We start from the raw sequence: 18904 nt of genomic DNA on the forward strand, positions 1-18904 counted from the left end.
GGATATGCATGGATCATGAACAAGCTAGATATAAGCTGAAACTCAGCCCATATGGAGAGTTCTTGAGCCTTACTTTTCTTTGTGAGAGTATATCTTTGTTTGAACTCTTAAATTTCTCTCATATGCTTCAGTTTTTGTAAACGATCTCTACATTTTTTGGTTGACTATTGGAAACATTATGGGGAGATATACCATGATCCTACTTATTTTTGTCCTTAGGTATGCTAGTTTATGCAGAATTTTAGGAGCTGAGAGCCTAAGACCACCAATTTTTTGTCACCAGCTAAACAAATATTCAGCCTACCTTTACATTAACCATTGTCACCATCATTTGAGTCATGAGAAATACTTCTACAATACCACAAAACATTTTTATTTATGGGTATTCTCATGGGGGTTCAAGTTTTGAGCAATTGATGTGTTTAAATACCACCATTGTCTCTCTTTTCTTTAAAAAAAAAAAAAAAAAAATCAAAAAGAAGAAGAAAAAAAAAAGAAAAGAAAGAAAAAAGAAAAGAAAAGAAAGATCAAAAAAAAAAAAAAAGAGAAAAAGAAAAAGAAAGAGACATACATAATCAATCAATAAATCATTGGTGTCTTACACATCTTTCATGTATTTCAGAAGGGTTATATGGTTGAGTAAAGATTGTTTTGATTCAAGTTGGTTGTTACTGCTATGAATTGGGTTTGGCTTGAATTTTCTGCATTTGATTCATGTACCTCATATTTCAAAGAGAGTAGTTTGCCTTTACCTAGCCATAAGATTATATTACCACTGAGCTTAAATTCCTACTTGATCCTAAAGGTGCATGGCTGGTATGTGTTTGAGCTAAAAACTAAGGATGAGAATGGTATTAACCTCATGTTTCTAGGAATTTAACATCCTTTCCAAGAGATCTTTTTTCCGTTGTTTTAGCGGCTGTTTTTGTATACACATGTGATATTCTTAAAACTTCTTCTTTCCGTTTTGTTCACATGTGATTTGAAGAGAGAAACCATTACTTCTATGTGTGTTCTTTCAGAGTGTTGATGACTTAAGAGAGGTTTTGGAGTAGAGGCTCTAATCTAGATTATTCTTGGTCTATGCATGTTTGGAAAAGCCGGTTTGATTGGATGGGCTATGCACACACACACTCCAAAAGTGAAGCTAGTGAAAGCTCTTTAATATGATGAATAGTATCCCAACTCAAAATTGAAAGTTCATTTGTATGATATAATGATAAAGCAGACTAACATTTGCTGCAGGAATTTTCAGGAAACCTTTGACTTTTGTGGGTAGAGTCACTGCAAACTCTCACGAGAGTAAACTCGTCCACAAGGGTGACCTAGGGGTTCAAAGACCTGCTACACATGGGAAGTACAGCCGTGTAGCCTACAAAAGTGGCTTGTATTTTAGTTTTAATTTTTCACTTTTAGTAGACATGGGTGCTTTGTGGATTGCTTGGGACTAGCAAGATTTAAGATGGGGGGTGTGATAACGCCTTAAAATGTATACTTATTATATATTTATATGGGCGTTATCTCCTTATTACTATGCTTAATTTGTATAATTAAGCCATGATTTGCATTAGTCCCTATTATTTATCTTTACATAATTTCTTGAATAAGATGCTATTCATTGTGTGTAATTTTCTACTTTCAGGAAATCATGGGGGAAAGATGAGTTTATAGGAATTTGTGAGAGAATGGAGGCCAAACTAGAATTAAAGTGGAGCTAAAGGATCATGCTTAAATGTCTAAGGAGATGCAGCTGGAGTGCTTGGATCGCCTACCATGATTGGAAGCTTCAAATAAGGAAAGAAATCAAAGAGGCAGAATCTGAAAAGGAAAAATCTGATTTGAGCACTGATCAGTATTTTGGGCGTATCTCTCTCCTCAAAAATCCAATTGATACAAGGCCAGATTGGTTGGAACCATGATTTAAATATCTACAACTTTTCAGTTTTGAGTTTTTCGAAATTCTCAATTTTTGAAGGCCGAAATTAACTCACAAGTTATTGCTGTAAACCTGGACGGAAATTAAAATAGTAAATTTTTTATTTTCTTTGGACACTTAGACATTTGGGTTTTGAAGGGAGGCTGTGGAGAATGAATTTTGGAGAGAAAACCTTGTATTTTCCTTTCTCTAATGGCAGCCTAAACTCTTTGCTAGGGCTAAGGGTTATGTTTCTTCTATACGGTATGAATATTTAATGTGATTCTTTCTAGGATTTTATCAACGACATATTTGATTGTTCAATTAGATTTCTTTTGATGTATTAGTTCTTCCATACTTTCAATATATTCAATCATGTTTTTCTTATTGTTTAGATGAATTTCTAATAGTTTCAAATAGAAATCAGGATTTAAAGTGAATGGGTTTTTTTGAAAATTTTTCTAACCGTATTATCAATCGAGGTTATCATGCGTTCTTGAATTGTCTTAGTTCAACCGAATCATAAGTTTTTAATTGTATAAGAACAATCACTTATGAAATAGATGTTTTCTTAGATCACAAAGAATTTCATATCGATATAGGGAAACACCCCGATGCCATAGTATTTACATTATTGATTTAAATAAGTTATCATTGTTATTCTGGTTTACAATTACCAGACAAAAATTATTCTTCATTTTCACCAAAAGTTTTTTTAATTACATTGTCTTTGAATTTACCCCACTCCTTATGGTTCGACCTCAATACTCCGAGAATTATATTGCTACGATCTCCTGCACTTGGGAGTGAGCAAGCAAGCCCAAAGAGGGCAATGTTTAGTAGATAGGAGGTTTAGCCTCCCTGGGGGGTTCCTTTCTCTCTCTCTTAGCCTTTTTCTTTAGAACCATGTATCTAGATTAGGGTTATCTTTCCTATACCTTGCTTAGGTCACGTTCCTTAGGTATGACAATGTCTGATTTACATTTCCCATACCATGCGGGGTCATACCTTTAGAACATTGACAATATCCGGTTTATTTTCTTGCTTTGTATGTTTGCATTGTGCATGATGTATGTGTGTGTATATATATATGCCTACTTGTGGATGATCATGCACTTTGTATGATGGACTTTCATGGTCAGGAGAGTAACCCTCTCGTGATTATGGGTGCTCTTGACCTTGTGGTGTGGGTATGCACTCAAGGAGATTGTTGTCGGTGTATATTTGTGCTATATTGTGTGCATGATCATCACGGTATGTTTGTCTTGATCCATATCAGCTAGTGACATTGGTTTCCCTGTGTATGTGACACGCATCAACATGCTTGATGCTTTAGTGAGTTTTGGCTTACCCTAGTATGAACATGCTGACACACACCGTATACACAGGCACGAAACCCTACTAGTGAAAATAGGCCTTTGTTGCTGTATTCTCACAGCAAAAACTTAGTGAGAATAGTGTTTGGTGTTCTATGACTCACCTAAGGCAAAATGATGCTGAATTTTCACCACAAAAATAAGGCGAAATGTTACTAGATTTTCATCATGGAAATTTGGCAACAATTCCAAAATATGCTAGTAAAGCATTGATTAAGACCATACCCCTTCCAAAATCAAACCTCGTAGCCCAATTATTTTAAAGCCCTGAAAGATAACGCTAATAGCTTGTTTTCAATTGCCAACAATTAAGGTTTTACCAAAACAAAGAACTGTCTCTAGACAGGCATTGTGAGGTGCCTAACACATTCCTCGCACGTAACCAGACTTCTGAACTCAAGAATCAAGATTTTTTACCCGTCCATGTTAGATTAGGAAAAACAACATTTTTCTTAGCCTAGGATTGGTAATAAAATTAATTAGAATCAGGTGACCAATCACACTTTAAAAAACCCAATGATTGGTGGCAACTTCACTACCTTTAATAATAATAGGTTAAAATCAACTCAATTCAAGTCACACACCAAAGTTTTATCCTTTTTCATAGCACCTAAGCTCCGAGTCTATGTATACACATACACATATTTAGCATGCATGTGTCACTGCGATGGATGGTTGACCGCTGTGAGGTATCGACACTCTCCATATTTAAAACTAAGAAAATATTTTTATTTTTTTTTCTATTTAAAATTTAATTGAGAAAGTAATTTTTTTTTTCAATTAAAATGCTTATGCGTTATCTTTAAATATTTGTTTAAAGTAATTTATTTTAGCCACGTCAATGTTTAATGTGCTAGTGATGCACTCTATGTGCCATGTAAGCTCTTTTCGTTAGTGAGATGACAATCTGGACTACATTGAGAATGAGTTGAAAAATGTAGAGACCAAAGTAGGAGCTCTAAAAAGTATGGATCAAACTAGAAACTTTCCCAAAATGTAGGGACCAAAAATGTATTTTCACCTTGAATTAAATGATAATCAGTTAATCCATTGCTTTATTGTTTTGGGGTCAAAACTAGTCTTTTTAATTTTTATACTCGGTTCTAATTAGTTTAATTAGTAAAGTTTCTGATGGTTGAATAAGAGATTTGAGATTTAATCCCTGTCTACATCAAAAACCAATTGGTGTCTTGGTTTGAAGATAAAAAGCACAATCATCAGAAGTAAATGCCATAGTTTGAAATTCTATTAAAAAAAAAAAGTGTAGATATACTTTGTAAAGGATAAATTTCTTTTGTGTGTGTAATCCTTGACCTTTATTTTCATGGATATGTATAAATCTCGAAAATACTCTAAAAATACAAACAAAAATACCCTGCCTATTCAATGCTATAGGTGATCAGGTTATGGACACGTCCAAATTGAATGTCCCAATTTTAAAAAGTCCCAAATGTAATGTAAAACTATGAAGCTTAACTAGAATAAAGATTTAAAAATTGTACTGATGAGAAACATAAATTTTTGGTTTTTTTATATAGTTTATTTTAGATACTTTTTTGGCATTTATTGCTTCGGTTGGTAGTGGGAATTATGAATCTTTTGATGATGAATATAATGACCTTGAGACTGCATATGATGAACTTTCTAGGGTATAAACTTGCTAATAAATCCCTAACAAACAAAAAAAATTATCAAAAAAAAAAAAACCCAAGAAAAGATTTAATGAAGTAAAACATGAAAAAGAGGCTTCAATTTTAAAATTGACTCAGTGAACAATCCCAATACATTGGAAAGTTTAATAAAATAAAATTTGGGAGAAATTACAATTTATCACAGTAAATTATACCCTTGATTGCACTTTTCACCATAAACTTTTCGAATTAATTTTTTGTACCCTAAACTACGACTTTTGTTACATTTTGCACCCCGACGTTAAGTTTGTTGTTAACTTGGACAAAATTCTAAAGTTTAAGGTGTAAAGTGTAATCAATAATATAGTTTAGGGTGGTAAAGTGTAACTTCTTGTTTGTTTTTAAGAGATTGAGAAGAGGGAATTGAGTCTTTTCATTTGATTTCATACTTTACCATCCAAGTTAACAGTAAACTTAATGTCGGGGTACAAAGTGTAACAAAATTCATAATTTAATGTGCAAAATGTGCATTCAAAAAGTTTAGGATGCAAAATGTAATCTGGGATATAGTTTAGGGTGGTAAAGTGTAATTCCCTCTAAAATTTTCTCCTTTTTTATATATTTATTTTGTAATAGATATGAAATTTAATACCTATGATAGTTATTTATTGGCATTTATTATGATTTTAATAATTATGATAGTTATTTATTGACATTTATTATGATTTTGTTTATATATGAAATATTAAATATTAAATATGAAATTGGATAATTATGGTACTTATTTTAATAGGTATTCATTGTAATTTTTTTTATATGGAACTATTAAATATATAATTATGGTTTATTAATAAGTATTTATTTTGATTGTATTTGTATATAGATATACAACTATCTATTCTACTATTTAAAAAACAATATGACCTGGAAAGATTCTAATTGAGCTTTCAAATATATTAAAGAATTTAAACTCAATTTAAAAATATGTATTAGGTTTAGGATATTGATGTGTAAAATGTGAGGCCTAAAAATTTTATGTGGCAAAATATCATGAGGTCCACAAAAAGTGTAACATCTTCAATTTTATATATATTATTATTAATAATCAGCAACTTGTGCAATGCACATGAATGTTTAATAAAATTTAATTTATCTAAAAATAAATAAAAATTTTCTCTTTTGCTTTGTATATAAATATGAAATTTGATTATTATAATAGTTATTTATTTAAATTTATAATGATTGTGTTTATATATGAAATCTTAAATATGAAATTGGACAATTATGATAGTTAGTTATTAATTGTTTTTATAAGGAACTATTAAATATATAATTATGGTAATTAATGGTAAGTATTTATTTTGATTGTGTTTGTATATAGAACTATCTATTCTATTATTTAGCACCAATCTATTCTATTATTTAAATAAAATATGACGTGGAAAGATTCTAATTGAGCTTTCAAATATATAAAAGAATTTAAACTTAATTTAAAAATATATATTAGAATATTAATATGTAAAATGTGAGGCCTAGGAAGTTTATGTGACAAAATATCAAGAGGTCCACCAAAGTCAAGCATTTTGGGTTTATATATATTATTAAAAATAGTCAGCAATTTGTGCAATGCACAAGAAAATTTAATAAAATATGTTTTTATTTGATAAATTGATTTTCTTTGAAAATTTGATTTTTTTTTTCTCTTTTGTTTTGTATATAAATATAAAATATGAAATTTGATCATTATGATACTTATTTATTGAAATTTATTAAGATTGTGTTTATATATGAAATCTTAAATATGAAATTAGATAATTATGGTAGTTTTTTTTATAGAAAGATAATTATGGTAGTTATTAATAGATATTCATTGTAATTTTGTTTTTATATGGAAGTATTAAATATATAATTATGGTAATTAGTAATAAGTATTTATTTTGTATGTGTTTTGTATATAGCACTATCTGTTCTATTATTTAAATAATTAATAATATAATGTGGAAAGATTCTTTTTTTGAGAAGAATGTGGAAAGATTCCAATCGAGCATTCAAATATATGAAAGAATTTGAACTTAATTTAAAAATAAATATTAGAATATTAATGTCTAAAATGTGAGGCCTTAATAGTTTACGGGACAAAATATCATGGGATCCACCAAAAGTCAAATATCTTCGGATTTATATATATTATTATAAAGATAACTGTTATGTCTACAATATTTTCATAATATTTTCACTTTAAATCTTTAGCGGCAAGTTATTACTGGTTTTATTTGAACCTATCATTGAAATTAATTTTTTGCCCGTTAGTAATTGCTAGTGATAACTTGTCACCTAGAATCTATTGTGAAAATGTTGTGGACATAACATTTCTCAATATAAATAGTCTACAACTTGTGCAATGCACGAGAAAGTTTAATAAAAAAAAATATGATTTTATTTGAAAATATTTATTTTCTTTCTTTTTTTTATTATATAAATATGAAATTTGATCATTATGATAGTTATTTATTGAAATTTATTATGATTGTGTTTATATATGAAATCTTAAATATGAAATTAGATAATTTGGTAGTTATTAAAAAGTATTCCTTGTAAATTTTTTTTATATGGAACTATTAAATATATAATTGTGGTAATTATTAATAAGTATTTATTTTGATTGTGTTTGTATATAAAACTATCTATTGTATTATTTAAATAAAATATGATGTGGAAATATTCTAATAGAGGTTTTAAATACACAATTGAATTAAAATTTTATTATATATATATATATATATTAGAATATTGATGTGTAAAAATGTGAGGTGTCAAAAGCTTCTATGGTAAAAAATACGAGGCCAACTAAAATTCAAATAGATTATAGATTTAACCTCAATTAAGAAATATAGATTAGAATATTGCTGAGTGTAAGGTTGTGGGCCTTGTTTGTAATGTTGGGCTGCTTCCTATTGCACTAGGCCTGAGTTTTCTGGATAAGAGAGTAAGGATCGGTCCAACTGAAACCCACCTTGGCTCGAGTTTACTTCCTTTCCTTCTCAATGCTTACTTCTGGGTTATGTTTTTCTCTAGAAATTCCTATTACTGTGATTTTCAATCCCCTTCTCAGTGCATAGTAAGGGGTCCTTTATAGAGCCTACCGTGACTGGTATTTAATGTTTTAGCCCTTAACTACCTTTGTCTGGTGTGGGTGTCCTTGCCGACCACTTACTGGTCATCAGTGGTTTAGCCACCACCACTTACCTGTGTTGGTTGTGTAACTCCCCTCTGCTAGACAAAGAAGACTATTTTGTTTGTTTGTTTGCTGTGGCTTTTCTACCCGTTACAGTGTGTGTGCTCTCTCTGTATCCCTCATGGCATGCACCTGATGGTTCCAACTCATCCTTACTTCTTTTAGGTGGCATGTCATCCCAACAAGACATTTCCCCCAAAAAATCTTGAGCAAGAACCCCATAATAGGTTTTTTTCCCTCTCCCCATTACCAGACCATGCCCTCTAACCCATGACCCACCACCTCCTATATTGGCTGGGTACATGTTGGTGGTGCCTGGGTCTCGCATGTGCTTCACCTTCTTTACCTGCCGCTCATGCATTTGTCGTGTTCTGGAGATTGGTCTGTACATTCTGCCATGCACTTTTGGCTTCTTATGGCATGGGTTGTTTTCCGATCTGCCATTCTTTATGACTTGCTTCTTTTAGGGATTGGGCCTTGTTAGATCATGGGTCTTCCTTCCCCCAGCTTATATAGTGTTCACTCTGTGGCCTTATTAGCATTTTTCTGTCGTACCACTCTGCTATTCCTGCTGTAATGTTGTCTGACTCAATCCTGCTGGGCCTCTTTGAGCCTGCTATTTATTTCCCTCCTAGTGACTCAATGTGTTCACTAGGCCTTTTCTTACACTGTTTGCAGGCTCTTATGTCCCATTTCCCTCTTGGGCATCCTTGACCCATTTGCTTTCCTTAGGCTTCCTCGGCCTTTTTCCAATCCTGCTTTCCCATGGGCCTTTACTAACTCTCTTGGGCTTCCTTAGCCCAATTACTTTATACTTCATCCTTGGGGCTGATGGGTCTTTCATTAGCCCTTTACTTTCTTTGCTTGCATTACTTTGAGCCTGTTGTGGCCCATTCTCGCTTTTCTACATACTGCCCATGGATTTGCTTCCTCTCTCTTTCCGGGCCCATTTAAGCCCGTTTGCTTCTTTAGGACCCACTTTATGAGCCTGTGAGCCATTCATTCCTGCCACTTAAGCTCAATGACTTTTTCTTGCTAGCTAACTTTGGTCTGCCCATGTTGCTGGGCCTTTTCTCTTATTGGGCTTGCCAAAAATGAGCCTCAACACTAAGTAAAATATATTGTGAGGCCTCAAAACTTATGTGAAAAAAAATCATGAGTGTCAACACCAAATTTCAACGGTCAACCCCTCCAATTAATACTAAATTTTAGCTTTGGGGGTTTCCTGGAGAAACATGTTGTGAATGTGTGTGATTAGTGGACACTTGGGTACGTATGTGTGAGGTTAGTGAGTTCATTTTTATCTTTCTATTTTCTAAGGTGTGATTGGTCACCTATGTCTAATCCCTCCATTAACTAATTAACTAAGGATTTTCTTAAGGCTTCATTTGAGGTTTATAAAAGAGTAATGCTACAGTCACAAATTATTTTACAATATTTTTACAAACTATTGATGTGACCAGCTTTTTATTGGTTTTCATTTAGGTCCACCATTAATATCTTTTTTTTATTTACCAATAACCACTCATCACGTTAGCAGTTTGTAAAAAAATTTGTATCTCTGGCATTACTCTTTATAAAATAATAGAATGGAATGGAAAAGAATGATCATAAATAAATGGAAATGAATGAAATTTATTTAAGTAAATAAAGAGATGGAAAAGAAATGAAAAAATGGGAAAAACAAAATCATAAATGAATGGAAATGAATGAAATGTATTTAAGGAAATGATCACCTATGTCTAATCCCTTTTATCTTTCCATTTTTTAAGGTAAATGTTGCTGTGAAAAAGATGGAGGAATGGCATTGGTAATTTGGTATTATCATAGGAGATTTTCAAAGGAATCTTCGTAGTAGCAAGAGTGGATGTTTTCAAGGACCCAAGTTGGTTGCAACTTGCAAGAACACTTTGATGGCTTCTTAAAAGCTCTACACTTTTGCCAACAACAAGGACTTTTGGATGTGTAGCTTGAGAACCATATGAGTGTGGCAGTTACAGCTCTTAATTCGAATTCTGTCCAACATGAAGCTTGCAATATTTTATTTCAGGATGTGAAGATGGCTATTGCTAATCTTAGAAACTGTGAATTTTTCCTTGAAGACAAATGTTGTAACTTGGCTACTTTAGCCTTAGCAGATTATGTTTGTAATTCCTATGCTGTTGAGACCTGGTAGGGAGTCTCAACAGCGTAGGAATTACAAAAAAAAATCATTCGCATTTGGCTGTCTAAATACTAAATGGCCTTTTGTTTTATTATTATTATTATTATTATTATTTTTTAACCAAATTATAGCTAATAATGATAAATAAATAAATAAAACTTCTATTTCCTAGATATCATTCTTCATTCTTTTTTTTTTTTTAATAATGAAAACCCTCATTAATCATCTTTTTTCATTTGTTTTTTTGTTGGGTTAAACAAATGACCAAATTTTAAAGATGGGATGCGAATGCTCTTCAGCTATATTTGGTATTTCATTTGTGAAAACTGTAAGAAAGTCATCGTATCTTATGATTTTTTATATTTAATTTAATTTTTTATAATTTAATAATTGATGGATTTGGAGTTTGAATTCTAGACATATCTATTAAAAACACCAAATTGTGCTGATTGAGGTATAAGGCTCTTGGCTTATCATAGTTTTTACGGTCTTACTCTTTCCTAAGTATAATTTAGGGCATGTTTGGTACATTGTAATGATTATTACATGGGAATAGGAATAAGTATTACAAGGAATACATTAAGTTGGAATGTAATAAGTATTACTATTCATTAGTTTGGTGACCATTTAGGAATAGAATCCTTAATATGCATCCACAATTTAGTAGCGAATAAAAAAAAGGTGTAATTAAATCATTTTAAAGTCAAATTTCCTAAAATACACTTATTTTAGGGTATTCAAAATAGAGCTAATAATTAACAACAAGGAAAATTTATTTTCTTTCCTTTCGAAGAAGTGGCAACTAATGGCTTTTTAGAAATTTAAAAAAAAATTTATTACATAAGGTGAAGGAATAGATATTCAGTACTTTTGATAAAGAATAGTTATTCCTCATTTTGAAGAATAACTATTCCTATGGAATAACTATTCATTGTAATAAAAATATAACCAAACAACCGGATAGTTATGCCATAGAAATATCTGTTATATTACAGTGTCTATTACAATCTACCAAACGTGCCCTTAGTTTGACGTAAACTAAAATAAGTCTACAAGAGACAAAAAAAAAAAATTGAAAAGAAAAAAAAGGGAAATGATTGGGTCTGGCTACCTAACGAATCAGTCTTGGAGCATCCGTACTGTGCCTGCGAAATGCCAAATGTAAGGTACATTTGGCATTCGGGCCCAAAACGTGCTCAGCAATTGGAAGTGGGAAAGTGTAAAAATCCAAAAATTTTTGGTTTAGTGTTACAGTACCATCCAAAAGGTGGTACTGTAGCATTTTATCAAAACATTATATTCTATTTTATTCCTCTTTCTCTCTTATCACATCGTCACTCATCTCTCTGTCTCTCACTCATTTTCCTCTCTTTCGCCCTCTTCTCTACAATCAACAGAGTTCCACCACGATCATCAACCTATGGGTAAGCACCAATGGAGCTCCACAGATTTGTTGTGGGTGGTGATGGGTTTACTAATCAGTTTTGGCCGTGGGTTTGAAGATGAGTTTCAGTGGTGGATTGTGGTGGCCGTGGGTGTGGTGGTCTGGCATGGCATGGGCGTTGATCGACGTGGAGGATCGTGATGGGTCTCTCATGGGGATTGACGTGGCGTGGAGGATCAAGAGGGTATTTGTTTTGTTTATGGGTGAAGATCGAGTGGGTTTGTGGTGGAGATTGTGGCACATTGGTGGTGGGTTTTGGTAGATCGGCATGGTGTTGTGATTGGCTCTGATGGCTCTGTTAATGGTTTTTTTTTTTTTTTTGGGTTTGTTGGTATATATGAAAGTCTGGCTTGGTTTGATGGTTTTTTTTTAAACATGGTTTTGCTTTTGGTTTGATGGTCCGGTGGTGGTGCTAGGATACATGAGGGTGGTAGTGTGTTCACTGTGTTGCTATTTGGAGGATGTTTGGTGGTGAGAGAGGTAGTGTGCTCACTGTGTTGCTATTTGGAGGTTGTTTGGTGGTGAGAGAGAAATAATAAAAAAAGAATATTTAAATAAAGGAGCAACAAATATAGAGTTTAGGGATGTTGGGAGTGTTGTAAAATGGTAGGGTACAAATGATAGAGTAGGTTTTAAAATGGTAAAATAGAATATTTCGATGATACCGATTGTAGATGCTCTTAGGATCTCATTCTCACTTGCTCGTCACTCATTCAATTCAAGTTTTCTTTTACTGTTCTTCTAAAACCAAGTCATTTGTCTCAACATTTACACAATTAATTGACTGTGAGTATTAGATAATTAGAGGTTGTTTGGATTTAGAGTTTTCTATAACCTGTGTCTCTGTTTTCATCACTCTTAACTCAAAATATGTGGGTCCCACGTGCTTGATAGTTGTTTGGCTATGTTTCCATGTTTTGTTTCCATCACTTATATCTCACATTTTTGAGTTATGGGTTAGTGAATTTAGAAAAATGAAAAAAAGAAAAAAAAGAAGAAGTTGTTTTCAAGTTATCAAAACTGAGTTAAGATGGCACAATTGTAATTTTTCTCACAAGTTGGGCCCCACATTCAGAGGCTTGTCTCATCCATCTTAGCCTTTACTCTCCCCTAATGGTCAGAACTCACTTTTCCTTACAACCAACTATTTTCCTTTTGTTCGCACTTCACTCTCTTCTGAAGAACTCCCAAACCCACAACAAAAGCTTCAATCTACAACACCTATTTGGAAGGATATTCATACCATTGCTGAAGGAGATCTCCATCTGATATGCTCCCCGCCACCTGTGATGGAGAAGACCAAGGACGAAGCTACAATAAACTCACTGATTTCAGCCTCCACAAATTAGATTCACAATATTTCTTCCTTGCTCCGTTAGTTTGGGTGCTGGTTTTTTTTTTTTTTTTTTTTTTTCCAGTTGTGAGATGTGAAAGTTTGGCCGGATCCCACAAGTTTAAAAAAATCTCATACATAGTAATGTGGGGATGGGTTTTACAATTGAACAAAAAAAAATGATATTTGAGTGAACATAGATAATTACATCATCCATGATGCCAAAAAAAAAAGGGGGTTAAAGAAAAAAAACACATGACATAACCCAAGCAAATAATGAAAATAAAAGAGGAGTAGTAAGGAAAATGCAAACAAAAGTGAAGGAATCTGCGGGCAGCCGTTTTGTGTGCACTGCAAAATGGTCAGTGAGTGGGTCCTACAAAAATGTGGGTTTTTTAAGTTTTTGGATTGGAAACTAAATGGGGTTTAGGTGCCAAACAACATTGGGGTGTGTTTTGGGTATTTTAAGTTTTAAGAAATGAGTTATAAGGTGATGAGTGATGATATTTGAGTGATGAGTGATAGATAACTAAGGGCTTGTTTGGTTTTTTTTTTTTTCATCACTTGTCACTCCTCACTCAATTTTCGTCACTCATCACTCATCACTTTAAATATCCAATTTTCCTAACCCCATCTGTTTGAACACCGTTTTCAGTTAACATCAGTTAAAATTTTCAACTTTTGTGGGCCCTATACCTGTAACTTGGTGAAGCTTTTACTTTTTTTTTTTTTTCCTTCAACCCCCAATACCCAAACTCACCGAACCCAGTGGGAAAAAAAAGAAGAAAAAGAAGAAGAAGAAGATGAAGAAGACCAGACCAGACCCAGCGTGAAAGGGGAAAAAAGAAGAAGAAGATCACCTAGTGTGAAAAAAAAAAGAAGAAGAAGAAGAAGAAGAAGAAGAAGAAGAAGAAGAAGAACCCAAACTCACTGAGCCCAGTGAAAGAAGAACAAGAAAAAAAAGATGAAGAAGACCAGACTAGACCCAGTGTGAAAGGGAAAAGAAAAGAAAACGAAGAAGAAGATCACCTAGTGTGAAAGGAAAAAGAAAAAGAAGACTAATGTGAAACCAAACTCACCAAACCTAGTGAAAAAAAAAAAAAAAAAAAAAGTCAAAAGTTGTGGTTGACCTCTGACTAGTGGGTTCCTCAGTGTATGTTTAATTACCAAAATCCATTGAAAACTGAGGTTATGTTTTGTAACAGTTTTTATTTTTTATTTTCAAAAACTTGTTTTTTGGAATATAAAGAAAAAACAATTTTCCTGTATTTTTTAAATCAAAAACATGTTTGGTTAGTTGAAATTAAAAAAATAATTTTTTGAAGAAAAAAATAGAAAATATTAAAATATGTTGTTACTAGGATTTGAACTCTAATACTAACTCATTAAATGAGACATATTCATTAAATCAAATATATATATTCATTGACTTTTGAAAACTAGAAACTGAAAACAGCCTTTTGCATGTTTTCAGTTTCATTCACAAATTGAGTTTTGAAAACAGTTTTTGTTTTTTGTCCATTTTGGTTTGCCAAACAATTTTTTTAGCCTCAAAAATAGAAAATTTTTTTTGAAAACAGAAAATAAGGAGAAAAAACAGTTACCAAACATACCCTGAGTTTTGGAAATTGAAAACACTTAAAATGTGTTTTCATTTTCCATAACTCATTACTAAAAAATCAAAGAATTGAGTGATGGAAACAAAGACTGGAAACAAATCCAAACATAGTTTTTTTTCGTAGGACCCACATATTTTGAGTTATAAGTAATGGAAACAGAGTTATGAGTTATAGAAACAACAAATCCAAGCAGTCCCTAAGTACCCAAACAAAGCCTTTTTTACTAATGAACCTACCCTTATCTTCACCACTAACAATTGACAAGCCCTCCTAAACTTTCTCTTTCTTTTATGAGAGAGATGAGTCATATTTGTGTGACTAATTGAGTCCTATTTGTGGACTGAAGTGCTTGTTTGGCGAACGCTATGTCAAATCATACTTTTTCTCTTTTCTTTTAGTTAGTTGAGTTATAAGACTTTTAAAAAATCGCTTTGCTTTAAAGTAAATATTTTAAACTTTATTTTTTCTAATAAAGGATACAATAATTTTTTCAAAATAGTCTTCTTATCTTATATAATTGGAGTAACATCAAAATTTTTTTTTTTTTTGGCTACTAGCATCAACTATGCTGTGCCATGCTAAAATAACACACAAAACCCTACTTTTGCTACTTTACTCTTTATCAAATGTTCCATTTTAACATTATAAAAAATTAAAATAAAAAAAAATTTATAGAAATTTATTTATAATTTCTCTAAACCCAAAACCTTTATCTTATGGGTTCTAGTTAGCTTAATTGGTAAAGTCTCTGATTGTTGAATAAGAGATCTGTGGTTTAATCTCTGCCTACACAAAAAATCGATTTATGTCTTTGTCTGATAAAAAGCTATTATCAGGAGTAGACTATATTATATTATGTTAACAGATGCCCTTATGGTAATGATTAATAATCCATTTTAGAAAAGTTTTGACATCACTTTTATAAAAAATGAAAAAAGTTGTTAAAACATTATTTTTTTTTATAAAAGCTTTTTTTAAATAAATTATTAACCACTTTCATAATGGAAAATGCTAACGAGTGCCCTTAGAGCACTGGTTAATAATTCATTTAAAGAAAGTTTTTATGGGAAATGAAAAAAAGTAATTAATATTTTGACAGTTTTTTTCCATTTTCCATAAAATTGGTATCAAAACTTTCCTAAAATGAATTATTAACCAGTGTAAGACACCCGTCAGTATTTTCCTTTGAGGTTTGACAATAGAGTGGCAGCCAGCAGGCATCGCAATTAATCATACAAAGTTGGCTCACGAAATTGTCATGACTTCGTGATAAATTACTAGCGTGAGGCCAGAGAATTTATAACCCCGGCCCACTTTACATTAGGGCCTAAGGCCTGAGCCGAGGAGAGGCATTGCCGAGGACGTACAATGAAAGTCCAAATGGCCTACGGATATAGCCAAGGACGATTTTGTCCTCGGCATCCTAGAGCGCTCCTAAAAGAAAGGGTGAGCACAGTGTAGGAGCGACCTAAGTAAAAGGTTGCCAAAACTGCAATTAAGTACTCTGCGCCTGACAGGTCCATGCTCTCCACCATGCTGTTCAGCTTTTACAATCACCCCCAACCATTTTGGGTATGGGCTGAAAAGACAAGTACCAGCCCTAAAAAGCGAAACCTACACGTGGACGCATAAGAGAGGGGAAAGGCTAGTATAAAAAAAGGGGGAAGCAGCCAAAAAGAAAGGGGGGACATATTGTCTCCCAGACCGTTGAGCCCTAAAAAAAGGAGAATAATAAGAACATGAAGCTTCTCAGACAAGGTCTAAGGACCGGAGCCACTCAAGGCGTGTTGGAAAAAAGTCTTGTTAGATACGCCAGGTTCACCCTCGTGCAAATTACTACGAAGACCACGACTAATCACCGTCCGGTGACCAAGGCCAAGCCTTTCAACCCACTCTCTACAAATTTATTGTTTAGGCCTTTAACGTACGAACCCAACACTAGTTTGGGGACGTTATAAATTGAGTCCTTACAATTGGCGCCATCTGTAGGAAGGCTTGTGCGTTGGCACAGGCGGTGGTAGGATCAAGCCCCTGTCTTACAAGGGTCTGCCAAAACCCCTCCATCATTTCTAGTAGCTTGCTGTTGTTGCCCTGGTATAAAGTTCCACTAGGGACTATGCTTTGCAGCGCCAGTGGCACGGGCAGTTATAGGGGCTTCCAACATTAAGTCAACGCCTCACACCTTGGCCGAGGGGCTAATCCTCCAAACTTTAAAGAAAAACTATAAGTTTTGGACAGAACCAAGGTATTGCATGGTCCTCGGATTCAAACCTATGGGGAAACCAACTACTTAAAGAAAAACTATAAGTTTTGGATAGAACCAAGGTATTGCATGGTCCTCGGACTCAAACCTATGGGGAAACCAATAACTTAAAGAAAAACTATAAGTTTTGAACAGAATCAAGGTATTGTATGATCCTCGGACTCAAACCTATGGGGAAACCAACTACTTAAAGAAAAACTATAAGTTTTGGACAGAACCAAGGTATTGCATGGTTCTCGGACTCAAACCTATGGGGAAACCAACTACTTTAAAAAACTATAAGTTTTGGACTGAACCAAGGTATTGTATGGTCCTCGAACTCAAATTTACGGGGAAACCAACTACTTAAAGAAAATCTAAGTTTTGGACTGAATCAAGGTATTGCATGGTCCTCGGACTCAAACTTATGGGGAAACCAACTATTTAAAGAAAATATAAGTTTTGGACTAAACCAAGGTATTGCATGGTCCTCAGACTCAAACCTATGGGGAGATTAGTCATTAGAAAATGGATTAAGTCCTAGATAGAATGGAAATCTCGCCCTGTCCTCGGATCCCCAGCTCTAAGGAAACTAATGCAAACAAGTGTTTAGGCCCGATATAGTCATACCTCAGTCCTCGGACTGGAGGCCAAAAATGGTTAAGGCTATGAATGTTGTTAGGAACGTGGCAAAGCACCCTAGTACTTGGTGATCCTCTCGGATAATTCATTTTGGGTTCCCCCTCCTAGGATGATCACCTCATACGCAATACAGAGCATTCAGCTGTTATCTCGGTTAGTCTTATATGTTTAACCTACTTCAGGTCGACATTATTGTGCCTGCTAGTTTCAATAAGTTCAAAATAATAGCTTTTTGTTAACAAGGGTTTCAGCCCTAAGTATCGTTCAAAAAAAAAAAAAACCAGCACATCCATTCACAAAATAACTATTGCAGAAAAGAAATAATACGCAGAATAAAATAAAGTCATCTTTTATTAAGACAAAGAAATAGTACAGCGTACAATGAGGGGCTTAAGCAAGCCTATACCAGAAGCTAACAGTAGAAGCAAAAAGAAAAGAAAAAAGGAAAAAGATACAAGGGAACGATAAATCCTTCAAAATTCTGCTCTAGTAGCGACTAAGCATGTCAGGATGGCCCCATTGATGGAAGGGAAGAAGAAGCAGAAGAAGAAGCAGAAGCACCAGGATGTCCCCAGTAATGGAAGAGAAGAAGAAGCAGAGGCAAAAGGGGGCACCAGCGAAGGAAGAGAGGAGGAAGCGGGGATGCCTAGTCCTCGTACCAGCTCTGACTCCCATCAGGCAAGTGCCATATTAGCAGCGCTTAAGAGAGAGCGGATGGTGCCGATGATGAGAAACCCCAGTGCTGTTGCACCAAAAATCTGATGCGACCAACACCTGCTTCGGATTTTGGCTGAAGGAAGAAAAGACTTCTTTCCCGCCTTATCAAGGGGGAGAAATGTCTTGAGTCTCTGTCTCCCTTGCCCTGACCGGGCCATCTTGAGTCTCGGAGAGACCCAGTGCTTCTGGAGAAAGTGTGGTCCCTTCACCCTCATCTTCGCCTCAACCATATCACTCCCTAAGGCTTAATCACACTGGTAGTGAGGACTTTGAGCACAGCTGGAGGTTTAGGGATTTGAAAAGATTGAGGGGTCTATACGTAAAGGAAATGACCTCCTACCTTGCTTCTTATATGGAGGGCAAGTCTGATGGCATTTAATCTGTACAAATTTTTAAGAAAAGCTACAAACGTGATAATTTCCACTCGACTCCCAACGCCGTCTACAACCGGTGGATTTGCGTTGCCTCGTAAAGGGAACTTATTAAAGACGCGCCTCGTGCACTGAAACGGCAGGAGCGCGACATGAGTAAAACTAAAGGAATGTCTCATAACCAGAAGCATTTCCCATGCAGATGAAGAGACACC

This window comes from Quercus lobata, chromosome 10, assembly GCF_001633185.2.
Source record: "Quercus lobata isolate SW786 chromosome 10, ValleyOak3.0 Primary Assembly, whole genome shotgun sequence".
Taxonomy (NCBI): Eukaryota; Viridiplantae; Streptophyta; class Magnoliopsida; order Fagales; family Fagaceae; genus Quercus; species Quercus lobata.